We start from the raw sequence: 12,424 nt of genomic DNA on the forward strand, positions 1-12,424 counted from the left end.
TACTAGCATGCAAGTCTACAAGCACATACAATAGGCATATAAGGCATCCTCCTATATCCTTAGCCCTAATCTAGCATGCAATTCTCATAATCATATCATGTCATAACATAACATAACATGTATGGGTATCTTGGGGAAAACTTACTTGAGCTCGGCTGATTGCACACATCACACACTTTGTTCTTCTCAAAGTTCTTTTCTCTTTTCAGATTCTTTTCAAACTCTTTTTTATAAAATGGTTTTACTTTTGAAAAATTTCATACCAAGCCCTTAGTTTGAGTTCAGACACACCTGAGAGTATGTCCGAATCCCTCAAACCAAGGCTCTGATACCAACTTGTAACATCCCCAAAATACAGGCCAAAAATTTCATTTTTAAATACATTATTATAAAACCAACAATGTAATAAAACATATGTAATACCATGTCATGTCAAAACCAAAGTAGAAGTAATCAAACGTGTTATCATAAAACAATATCAGAGTGTAATCCCAAAGATCTCATGTGCGGAAAACCATAGTGTGATGCGTTGCGATCATGCCGACTCCTTTCCTTTAAACACGAAGTACCTGAAACCAAAACTGAAAACCGTAAGCACGAAGCTTAGTGAGTTCCCCCATCATACCACATACCATACGATCATATAACATACATATACTGTTAGGCATATCTGGGTGCCCGACCTACCCCTTCGGTCCTCTCGACCGGATACTACCTAGCATATCTGGGTGCTAGCCTCCCCTTCGGTCCTCTCAACCGAATGCTGCCTAGCATACCTGGGTGCTGGCCTCCCCTACAGTCCTCTCGACCAGATACTACCTAGCATATCTGGGTGCTGGCCTCCCCTTCGGTATCTTTCAACCGATAACCGAGGACTATTTCACCCCCTAACACTACCACATAAAAGCATAGCATACACACATAAGTCATATACTGCCTAGCATATCTGGGTGTTGGCCTACCCCTTCGGTCCTGTCGACCGGTAAGTGGGGACTATTTCACCCCTATTACTACCACATTATATCATATCACATGTATCATAATCTGTCTAGCATAGTTGGGTACTAATCTACCCCTTCGGCCCTATCGACTGATAACCGGGGACTATTTCACCCCCTACTACCACTATCACATAACATCATATCATGCTAGCACATAAACATAACAGGTAGTAGTAAACATAGACAATTATCACAAAGACAATCATCTAACAATAACTCCTACTAGTGGGCCAGCATTGTGGCTGTAGACCCACCGCTACTGGAAGGTAACTCACCTCACACTCCTGAAGTCCCGTAGACACAATCCTACACTGCTGAAGTCACGCAGACTCAACCCCAGCTGTTGGATGACAGATTCCCGATCTGTCAATATCAAAACATAACCCAATTAATAATTGGGTCCCACTACATAACCATAAACACTTACTTTGGATAATTACTACATTACCCAAAGCTTGGCTTATTTAAGCCGAAGGCCCAATCCGTAGGCCCAAAGTCGACTAGGAATCAAATCCGAATGCATGGCCCAATTTTCCAAATTGGGCCTAGGCCTATACATGGTCTCATTCTAAGGCCCAACATCATATAATCATTAAGGCCCAAACTATGGCCCATCTATGGCCCAATTTTCCAAATTGGGCCCAAGCCCCTTACATGGGCCTTAGCCTAGGCCCATTAAATTACTCTAGACCATTTGCTTGATCTTGGATAGCCCATTTAATAACCCAATCATCAAGGCCCAACAATAAACCCAAGTGAAATTAGGTTTTCACATAAAATGATGATTAGGGTTAAGTTTCCTACTTAACCTATTAAGGACTTAATCCATTAAGTCCTATATTGGTTAGATTAATTTCTGCCAAAGATTATTATTTAATATTCCAAGTTATTAATAAGTCCCGTGTGTCTCGATTAATTCTCCAAAATTATACTAGCCCATTTATTAATTTGGTTATTTATTTAATAAATAAACGGGGTTTTACAATTTGGTACCCACCCGTGTGCAAAACGGATGGAGGGTTTGTATTGATTATAGGAAGTTGAATGCTTCCACCCACAAAGACCACTCCCCTTTGCCATTCTTCGATCAGATGTTAGAAAGATTAGTCGGGTATCACTATTTTTGCCTTGATGGTTTTTCTAGTTTCCACCAAATTCCGGTTGCCCCGAAAGGCCAAGAGTAAACCACATTCACATGTCCTTTTGGCACCTTTGCATATAGACGCATGCCCTTCGACTTGTGCAATGTACTTGCGACTTTCCAAAGATGTATGGTGAGCATATTTTCAGAATATGTCGAAAATATCATTGAGGTTTTCATGGACGATTTTACTGTTTATGGAAATTCTTTTGATGAATGTTTGCAAAATCTCACCAAATCTTACAAAGGTGCGTTGACATGAAGCTAGTCCTTAATTATTAAAAATGTCACTTTATGGTTGACAAGGGCTTGATACTTGGACATGTGGTGTCACATAAAGGTTTAGAAGTTGACAAGGCCAAGATTGATGTTATTAAGAGCTTACCATACCCGACAAATGTTTGGTAATTATGTTCTTTTCTTGGTCATGCGGGTTTCTATCGGCGATTCATCAAGGATTTTTCCAAAATCACGGTGCTGATGTGTCAACTTTTACAAAAGGAGGCAAATTTTGAGTTTGGTGATGCATGTAAAAGTGCATTTGATCGTTTGAAGGACCTGTTGACATCCGTCCTTATCATTCAACCGCCACATTGGGATCTTCCATTCGAGATCATGTGCGATGCTAGCAATACCGCGGTTGGGGCGGTTTTGGGACAAAAGGTGGACCGAGCTCATCATGTCATTTACTATGCATACAAGACCCTTGATGGTACAGAAAGAAATTACAACACAACAGAGAAAGAGTTGCTTGCTATTGTCTTTGTATTAGAGAAGTTCCGACAGTACCTCCTCGGAACCAAAGTGATCATATATTCAGAACATGCAGGTATAAAGCATTTACTTACCAAGAAAGATTTGAAGCCGAGGTTAATACGGTGGATGTTGCTTTTGCAAGAGTTCGATATTGAGATAAAGGACAAAAGTGGGAAGGAGAATTTAGTTGCGGATCATCTAAGACACATTGTATCACTTGAAGATGGTACAGACGAGCACTTATTTGTAGTCAAAGAAGCACCATGGTATGCAGATATCGTGAATTACTTGGTCACAAATCAATTTCCCCTCGGATTCCACCCGTTGGCAAAAGGATAAAATCAAGAAGGAGGCAAAGCGATACGTATTGGATGAGCCTTGCCTTTGGAATTATTGTGCATACCAAATGATCCGAAGGTGTGTTGAGCAAAAAAGAGGTACAATCCATCCTTAACTTTTGTCATTCCTATGCTTGTGGAGGTCACTTTGGACCCCAAAGGACAGCTAGAAAAGTCTTAGATAGCATATTCTTTTAGCCTAACATTTTTCACGATTCTTATGTGTTATGTGCACATTGTGATAAATGCCAAAGATCCGGGTCCTTAAGCTCTAGGAATCAAATGCCCCTTACCCCCATTTTAGTATGTGAGATCTTTGATGTATTGGGTATCGACTTTATGGGACCATTTCCTCCCTCTTTTGGTTGTTCATATATCTTGTTGGTGGTGGACCATGTGTCCAAATGGGTGGAGGACAAAGCCACCCGTACTAATGATTCCAAAGTTGTGGTGGATTTGCTTAAGGCACATATTTTTTCCCGGTTTGGCACTCCGAAGGCTCTCATAAGTGACTATGGGACTCATTTTTGCAACCGGATGCTTGAAGCCGTCCTGAAGAAGTATGAGGTGACTCATAAAGTCTCAACAACCTATCACCCCCAAACCAAAGGGCAAGCAAAGATCTCAAACAATCAAATTAAAAGCATTTTGGAGAAAACAGTCAATCCAAACCGCAAAGACTGGAGCATAAGGCTGGATGATGCCTTATGGGCATACCATATTGCTTTCAAAACCCCAATTGGTATGTCCCCATATAAGATAGTGTTTAAAAAATCGTGTCACCTCTTGGTTGAGGTCGAGCACAAAGCTTTTTGAGCCATAAAGAAATTCAACTTGAATGAATATGAAGTGGGAAACAAAAGGAAGCTAGACATTCAAGAGTTAGAGCAGATCCGAAATGATGCGTATGAAAGTGACATGATCTACAAAGAAAGGTATACCATGACAAGATGATTTCACACAAGGTATTTGTAAAAGGTCAAAAGGTATTACTCTGCCATTCTCATTTAAATTGATTCCTAGTATATTAAGGTCCCGTTGGGTGGGACCATTTGTTGTCACTAATGTTTTTGAGCATGGTGCAATAGAAATCACAAGTGAGAAAACTGGGAAGATCTTTAAGGTAAACGGTCATCGTTTAAAGCCTTATTATGAAGGATTTCATGTCAAAAACAAAGGACTGGAGGATGTAACAGATCCAAAGTACCAAGATCGACAAATAGTAGGGGTCCACGTCGAGCCAACGACATTAAAAATGGGCGGCTAACCGGGAGGCAACCCAGGGGTATTTTTGTCATTTCTTAATTTTCCATCATATTTTCTTCGTTTTCAAGTCTCCAAGTTGTTTATCATGTTTAAAGAGCGTAAAAAAATCATTTTCCGGGCAGTAGTGGATTAGCGGGTTGAAATTTCAAAAAGTGAAAAAATCAAAAATTTTGGCCTTTACAGAAGTTTACACGGCCGTGTAAACTTATGCTTATGGTTTACATGGGCTGTGTAAAGATTCAGACAATACAGTTGAAACGCATCATTTACACGGGCCATGTAAATTTTACCCTTCTGTTTACTCGGGCCGTGTAAACGTAAAAACAGAGCTAAACGATTTTGAGCCTAAAACTCGATTTTTTAACTCGTTCTTTTCACATAGCCTGCGATTCTTCTCCTCCCTACTGCCCCCTTCGAAAAACCCTCAAAACACTTCATCTTCCTCAATTTTGCTTCAAAAATCAAGCTCCAAGGTATGAAATTCTTCTCTTTTCTTCATCTTCTTTATTATACATCTCAATTTCACCCACTAATGGCCGATTTTGGGGGTTTTGAGCAAACCCTAGAATTTTTGAATCTCCAAATTTCATGCTAATGTTTGTAAGATGTTGTAGGATAAGCTTGGGGAAGCATTGGACATCACCCTACCACCATTTTCAATCACAAATTCGTATAATTGTTCTAAACTCTTTACTTTGTGCATATAGTTAGAACCACATTCTTTTGGGGTAATTTTTGGTGATATTACTAGTTCTTGTGCATACTCTAGAGTTTAAAATTTTCCTACATTGTGTGCAAAACTTTTTTGAATTCATTGTGCAATGGCGTCTCGTGGAAAAAGGGATAAAATTGGGACCTTACATATGGGTGGTCAAGAATCTAGTGATGAACAAGACCAACATTCCATGGAAAACCCCTATGAATTTGGTCTTATTTTTTAGTCCAATTCACAAGAGATTTTGTATTCAAGCCTTGTTCGAAGGGTAAAAGGAGATCAAAAATTTGTGGACATCCAAGCCTTTAAGGACCTTCACATCTATAAAGGTGTCCACAAGTTCTTGAAGAACATAGGTTGGGAAGATTTATTGAATCTCCATGCCTTAAGCTATCAAACACCTATGTTGGAACTCTTTTCATCCATCACCTTTGATTACCAAACACATATCCTTACTTTCCGTTTGCTCAACCAATCCCATAAGATTCATGCTGACACCCTTTGTGATATTATTGGTGCTCCAAAGGCGAAAAGGGATGTGTATACAACAGAGGGCAGAAAAATGTTATATTTGAGCAAAGTTGTGAAAGATTTTGGAGAAGCATCTCTTATGAACACGAGTTTCAGTTGGGCGCGACAAAGGCTTCCAGTATCCTTCATCCAGTTCTTAAGGTCACCCACCAGATCATTGCTTCTCTCCTGTTTCCTCAAGAAGAGATTAGCAAGGCAAACAAAAAAGAGTTGGAAGTCTTATGGTGCATGATTTACAAGTCTGAGGAAGTTCCTTACTTCGGGTGTTGGTTAATTCAGAAAATGCTTAGAAAATCCATGAGCAATGGTGGCCAACATCATTGTGGAGGCATGGTTTCTATTATAGCTGAAAATCTTGGCCTCCATTTACCCAACAATCCAACCAATATAATTTCGGGTCGTACTCGTTTATCACTTGATGTTATGGAGACCATCCACCTATTTCACCACAATCCCAATGGAGATGTTCATTGGACTGTCGATGGTAGAGAATATCTACGCATTGACAACCGAAATAAGAAGATATTAGCTTTGGCCAATGACATCCCATCTACTAATTGGCACCTCCAATCCAACTTGGGTGTTACTGCAACTCGTAGACTTCCAACCACCATTTCTAATTCTCCTGCTCCAGATGCAACTGCAGGTGCTTCCAGCTCATCTCACCCCATTCCTTTTCCTAAACATAACCTTTAGATGGGCAAATTTGCACGCTTAGACCACCATTACACGAGCTTAAAGCAGGAGGTAAGAGAGATTTATACAGGTGTTGCTGAAAACACTTTGAAATTTCAAGACTACTGTAACCTTCAAGAAGAGCGTTTGGCCCAACAAGAGCTACGATGGGCCGAGCACGATCAACGATGGGCCGTTCAGGAGCAACATAACAAAAACATTCATCACTTGTTGAGCAATATTCATCGATTACTTGTCCTTCCCACGCAACAACAAGCATCATCATCCTAACCCCAATGGCCTCCATATTATCATACCGTTTATCAACCCTATTACCCTCCACAGTTCCAACCACATCCTCCACCACTCAGCTCTCAATAGGTCGGTTACGCCTCTCTCCAAGCATCGAGAACGATGCTTATTTTAAGTTTGGGGAGGGGTATCCATCCATGCATAGATCCCGTTGCATGTAGGTTGCATGTTGTTTTGTACATATTGCATTATTTTTTCTTTTCATTTTTCTGCATAGAAAATTTTTCATAAAAACCAAAAAGATTTTCTTTCTATTTCTTAATTATTCTTTGCATTTGGCATCTAAATTTTTGCATTTCATTCATTTGTTTAAAAAAAAGGTTTTGATCCAATCCTAAGCAACCGAATCTTCTCAAAATAGTTGAGCTGGTAAGTGAGTCGTATGCCTTGAGATTAGGCTTGCTCTTTTATTAAAAATTTAAAAGCAAGCTAATCACACACGAACACACCTCCCGAAGCTACTTGCGCAAAACAGAAAGTGAGAAGATTGTCAACGTTGAAGCATAACAGCAGGTATGCGTAAATTCTTTGGGACGCATGACTGGTCTTATGAGTAGTAAATGCTCAATTGAACTCAAAATGTCAAATTCAAGAAATCATAAAAAGAATACAAAATTTCAATCTCCTGAGCCTTCCAGCGCTCTAAAAAGTCCTTTCTACTCATTCCCTTTTATATACCCTGCTTGGGGACATAGTTTCCAACTTTACCTACGGGTCTTTGCATGTTAACTTCAGTCCCCCGAAAAATATCTAGAAGCCCTCACAGTAAAAGACTGTGAGATGTCCCACAACAGAAATGTCAATGACAAAAATATAAAGAAATAGGCCTAGCAAATAAATTAATAAGAGTGTTATGTGTTATCTTAGTTAACAATTCTAAAAAAAATAATATATATATTGTTGGATTAGTGTCTAAGTCCATAACTATTTTGGTATGTACTTGACCCGATGGTGCATGGTCCTTTTGGGTTGCCTTCATCAAAGCAACTTGATAGGATGAATTATGGAGAGAAAGGATTAAATATGATTTATTAATATATTATGGGAATAATATATTAAAGGAGAAATCATATTGTTTAATTAATATTAGTCAATAATTAATTGGTAATTAGTTTTGTGACTAAAAGAGATTAATTAAATTAAGGGACTGGGATTGTAATTATAAGATAATTGCAATTTGGGCCATAGATTGCCTTTTATTATAAGGTGGACGAATTCTATGGGGAAGCCCATATGAAATCGTCCAAGGCCTTAAGGAAAGGGCTTCATGGGTTGCTTAGGGCTTAAGCAACTAAATTAGGGTTTCCTTGTTAGATAACCCTAATTGCCTCACTATATATAGATCCCTTAAGGACCAAAAACGTGGCTAAGCTTCTTGCTAGGGTTTTCACACGGTTTTGGTAGCCTCCATCCTCTCTCCTCTTTATCCTCTTGCTTATGGTGTTTGTGAACCATTAGAGGAGTGACACTTGTGACTCTAAGCCTTCCAAAGTCAATACAAGGAGATTTGGGATTGTTATTGCTAAATAACAATCAAGGTAACATCTTAAACCTATTCTCATGTTAATATGATTACTTGAATGCTAGAATTAGGGTTTATAGTCTTGGATAATTTGCATGTACAATAGAGAAACCTAGATCCAAGCATTAGGGTTTGTATGAGCACATAGGATGTTCTTAGGACCAAAACCCATCAGTGGTATCAGAGCCTAGACTGGTTTCTATTGTATTGATGATTGATATGGTTGAAAAATTCAAACTTTTGGTTTCTGGAGGCTGGACTCGCCGAGTCCATAGCTGAACTCGCCGAGTCCATGCAGACTCGACGAGTCCAAGCTTGACTCGACGAGTCAACTTTTCAGATGGAGCATATCTCGGGATTTCTTGCTGTTTTTGCTTTTGGATAGTTACATTATCATATTAGATCAATATAAATCCGATTTTTTGATATATATGACTATATTCTTGATCTAATTGAAGATATTTATCAATTAATAAGATAATTATTTCCTTATGCGATAATTGATTAATTATTTTGATTAAATTGGTAAATTGTTTTGCAAGAAATCATTAAATAAATCAAATATGGATAATTATGTGATTAAATGTTAATTTAGATTATTTGTTATTTGATCCTTGTTGTTATGAAAAGTTTCATATTTTCCCCTTTAGGTTTTATAGTTTAAATTTGAACCCAAAGGTTTTGTTGTTTTGAAATTTAAATAGTTAACACCCTAATGTTTTGAAATGTTTCAAAACTTGCCCTCAAGTTTGGAATTTAAAAGTTGATTAAAAGTTTAATTAGGAATGTTAAATTCTAAAACCCTAGTATTGTTTTGAAAAGTTCATATCACACCCTTATGGTTTTATTAATTAATTAAGGTGTATAATTAAAAGAGGTTTAATAAATCCATAAAAGTTTTGATTTACAATTTAATTAAATTAAAAGTATAATTGTTAAATTTGACCACCTAATATTTTAAAAGTGTAAAATATACCATATACTATATATATAACATTAAAAGTCTAACATTATATATATGTATGAGTAAAAGTCAGTCTTACCGTTAGTAGGCCTCATTCACGAAGCTGGTCTATAAGGGTTGTTTAAGGAAATTGCCTATAAAATGGCGATTCAATGGGTATCCACTCTTACCCACTGCACTCTTGACTAGTGGAGGGTCGTTAGCCGAATGGGTAGGATAGGACGAAACCTTCCATTATAAGTATAACGAATTACTAAAGTAACTAAATGTTTTACAAATTCCCAATCTTAGTTACTTAGGCAAAAGTGAATTGATGCAATTCCATGAAATTACACTTTGAGCCCTTGCGAAGACGTTAGTGGAGCGTGTGTGGTTTACCGGCACACTAAATGGTTCTAAGCAAAGGTAGCAAAGGGTGACTCAATGTTTGTCATAGTTCGGTGGAGCGTGTGTGGTTTACCGGCACATCGAATAGGTGACTGTAACATGTGAGGGCACCATGTAAGTTTGCATGGTTATTCACACCCGCTTTGTGATCCTCGGCATCCCAGTCACAAACAAGAGGGGCATATCGAGATTTAAACATGCCATTGAAATGTTCAATGAATCTCAAAGAATCTAGGAGTTTTCATAGATTTAAAACTTAAAATTTCTTTTTCGTTTTTCGTGGTGGAAATTAGTGAATCGTCATTCACTTACCTTCAAATATTCTGCAATTAGGGTTACGACATCCCTCTCCCGGGTTGTGGAATATTGTGTTGGGTCTTAGCCTTAGTATTTCATTTGGTTGATTTACTAAGGACTCAATCAATCAACTAACTTGAATTTGTTTCTCCCGTTTTGTATATGTCTTAGTTCGACAACTATGGTCTTCCCAAATCCCGTGGAACAAGAATTCCACATGAAGATGATATTCCACGATTCGATCGAGGAACAAGAGATCATACTTCACTTCCTCCTCCTCCTCCTCCAATTATTTTCCCTAACCCACAAGTTTGAAGGCTTGAAAAGTTCAAGATCACTCAAGCCCTTTTGGCAAGTAAACATAAAGAAGGAAAGTCGGTGTGTGCACACATCCTAGGGATGAAGTCACACATTGATAGGTTAAGAATGTTGGGATCCATTGTCTGTGAGGAAATGGTTGTTGATTGGGTTCTTCAGTGACTTCCTAACTCATATAGTGAGTTCGTAAGAGAGTACTATATGATGAACCGCGACGTGACCCTTATAGATCTCACCTATATGCTTATTGCTGCTGAATCAGCAATGGTTTGGCGCAATAGAAAAGCAAAGTTGATTGGTGAATCTGCCTTCAAGACCTCTATGGATATGGAGAATGGCAACGAAAGACATGCTATGATCGAAAGGTTTGATCTTAAGAGAAAGGCAATGTCTAAAGTAGTTCCATGTCATGTTCCAAAAGAGTCAATTTGCTTTTATTTCCAAGAGAAAGGGCATTGGAGGCGAAGCTGCCCCTTTTACCTAAGAGATCTAAGAGATGGAAGAGTCGAAACATATGGCTCTAATATAGGTAAAATCCATTAACTAACTCTTTTAAGATTCTATTCTAGATTCCTAATACATAATGTGATAAGATTACAATTGATGTTTTGTAGGATCGAAGAAAAGAAAGGAAGCTTAAGCGAAGAAGTGAGCAGAATCTAACCGTGAAGGAATGGATTTCGATCGCATTTCTCGAAGATTAGATTCTTGAGCTACTACTTAGAGTTAGAATTAGATTGGTAAGAAAGATGTATTAGCATAGTTTTTCAATGAATTGCATTGTAAGGACAAATTTTTCCGCAATAAAATAAATTTTGATTTTATATTATTTATTTATCCTTGCAATGGCGTATATGAAAAATTGATGTTTGAATGTTTCTACTATTAGCAATAATGGATTTGGTTCTTATTTATGTTATTTATGGAAAGTCGAGAGTTTACCAAATAGGGAGAGTTTCTCATCGCCCAAGTTTCAATTGGACAGAAACTTGGAATCATGCAACTTGGTTGCACGATGAATGAGAAATTTCATATTTGGAAATTAGACTAATTCATTGACAAAGTGTCAAGTGAAGGACTAGGAGATCGAGCTCACAAAGTTGCGTGTTAATCAAGTCCACCATAAGAGTAAAAAAGATATTTGTTATGATTTACTAAAGGTTTAGTAAATATGATTATACTTACAAGATTAAGTGTAATTCTGAATTGATTGAAAAAGCTTAAATCAATAGCAGAACAAATAAGAAGAATCAAGTAGGCAGAAAGATAAAAGTTTCTTCATTCTAAGAAGAAAGGAGAGTAGCTTTTATGCTTTATGATAGGTCTTAATGATTAAGAACCATATCTCAATTCATCCTCTAAGTGAGTCTTAGTACAATTGTATGTTTAAGAAGAGGAATCAAGAATTGATGAAACGGTTAAATCAAGAAGTCAATCATACTTCGTTCCAAAAACAAGTCTTAAAGTTTAGATTGTGACATCGAGTGAAAAGTATTAAGAAGGTCTATAACATTCATCAAATGTGGAAAGTGGTGATGTCTTGGATAAGACAAAGACCAACTAGGACCAATTTATGAAGAGTTTTGATAAAAGCTACACTAACTCTTGAATATTTGTTTGTCAAGAAATGTTTTGACAAGAGAATATTATATGTCAAGGAGTCAGTGGGAGTCTTAATGGTCTTGAAAGGTTTCAAGAACAAATCAAATAAACCTTATCGATCATCACTAGCACACGAGTTGAGGTTTACAACCTATTGTGTTGACATTATTTTGTTTCTGTGCTAATCCAATCGAGTTAATTATGCATGTGAGTCCTATGAGTTCTCATTTGAATGCATAAAAGGCAAGGACCTTGATCAATGGAAAGTACATTGATAAGGAAAAGGTGAGCTGCTTAACTACTTGGAAGACATGGTGGGCAGCTGTGCCACCATAAGGCAAGAAATCGAGATTAAGAAAGTTCGATCCAAATGAGTTTGAATTTGTCGTAAACCTTGGTTTTAACAAATTCACATGGATAGGAAGAAATACGCCGTTTGAATCTAAGTGTCATAAGATTTCCTCCTTCATGAAAATGATTGTGAGGAAATTCTTTCACTAAGAAAGATTTTAAGAAGATAGTGATTGTAAAATTGCATTCTCGAATTCGATTATGGTTACGGTATCCCTTTCCATAATTTGAATTGTGAGGTTTGGCAA

This window comes from Lactuca sativa, chromosome 8 (genome assembly GCF_002870075.4).
Source record: "Lactuca sativa cultivar Salinas chromosome 8, Lsat_Salinas_v11, whole genome shotgun sequence".
Classification (NCBI taxonomy): Eukaryota; Viridiplantae; Streptophyta; class Magnoliopsida; order Asterales; family Asteraceae; genus Lactuca; species Lactuca sativa.